Source organism: Coregonus clupeaformis, unplaced genomic scaffold (assembly GCF_020615455.1).
Source record: "Coregonus clupeaformis isolate EN_2021a unplaced genomic scaffold, ASM2061545v1 scaf0499, whole genome shotgun sequence".
NCBI classification, from domain to species: domain Eukaryota; kingdom Metazoa; phylum Chordata; class Actinopteri; order Salmoniformes; family Salmonidae; genus Coregonus; species Coregonus clupeaformis.
In genome coordinates, this window is record NW_025533954.1 from 247501 (window position 1) to 249112 (window position 1612).

Consider the following 1612-nt stretch of genomic DNA (forward strand, 5'->3'; position numbering starts at 1 on the left):
ATAGAGGGTTTAACTATAGAGGTAATACCAGATATTATCCACAGCACTCCTGTCAGTGTCATAACAGGCTATAGAGGGTTTAACTATGAGGTAATACCAGATATTATCCACAGCACTCCTGTCAGTGTCATAACAGGCTATAGAGGGTTTAACTATAGAGGTAATACCAGATATTATCCACAGCACTCCTGTCAGTGTCATTACAGGCTATAGAGGGTTTAACTATAGAGGTAATACCAGATATTATCCACAGCACTCCTGTCAGTGTCATTACAGGCTATAGAGGGTTTAACTATAGAGGTAATACCAGATATTATCCACAGCACTCCTGTCAGTGTCATTACAGGCTATAGAGGGTTTAACTATAGAGGTAATACCAGATATTATCCACAGCACTCCTGTCAGTGTCATTACAGGCTATAGAGGGTTTAACTATAGAGGTAATACCAGATATTATCCACAGCACTCCTGTCAGTGTCATTACAGGCTATAGAGGGTTTAACTATAGAGGTAATACCAGATATTATCCACAACACTCCTGTCAGTGTCATAACAGGCTATAGACTCGAGGGTTTAACTATAGAGGTATGTGATGGATGATTTGAAGGAGGCAGGTGCAGGAGGGCAAATCACAGAATAAAAAGGTTTATTCTGAACACAGTAGTACGCAGCAATGCGTCAAACACTTCAGTGTGGAAAAACAGGCACACTGGAAACAACGAAGCACACGGGTGAAAATAACCCAGCGATACAAAATAACAAAGAGCTCCACCGAGCTAATCCAACCTCCACAAGAAACAATCACACACAAAGACAAGGGGCCACTCTACCATAAAGGCCTGATTGCTGGAGTGCTGCAGAGATTGTTGTTCTTCTGGAAGCTCTCTCCCATCTCCACAGAGGAACTCTGGAGCTCTGTCAGAGTGTTCTTGGGGACCAATTCTGCAGCATTCTTTTGGTACCCTTCCCAAGATTTGTGCCTCGACACAATCCTGTCTCGGAGATCTACTGACACTTCCTTCGACCTCATGGCTTGGTTTTTGCTCGGACATGCACTGTCAACTGTGGGACCTTATATAGACAGGTGTGTGCCTTTCCAAATCATGTCCAATCAATTTAATTTACCACAGGTGGACTCCAATCAAAGTTGTAGAAACATCTCAAGGATGATCAATGGAAACAGGATGCACCTGAGCTCAATTTCGAGTCTCATAGCAGAATACTTTTCATATTTTTAATACATTTTCGAACATTTCTAAAAACCTGTTTTCGCTTGGTCATTATGGGGTATTGTGAGTAGATGAGGATTATGTAAAAAATCAAGGGGTCTGAATACTTTCCGAATGCAAAGTAGCTAATGTGCCACTCTGGTCTTTATTCTATTATATAACTAATGTCTGGTCACCAGAATAAGACCCTCAATATTTATTGGAAAGGAGCATCAAGCTCATCACTGTGCCCTTTCACCACCCTATGAAGTTCATCATAACTTATTTCATCTGTAGCCTAATAAACTGCATGGTTTCCTGAGTCGTAGTGGGAGGACCATACACCATATCATCACGTGACTCCAAGTTTACTTTGATATGATGGTTATTATATCAACACTTGC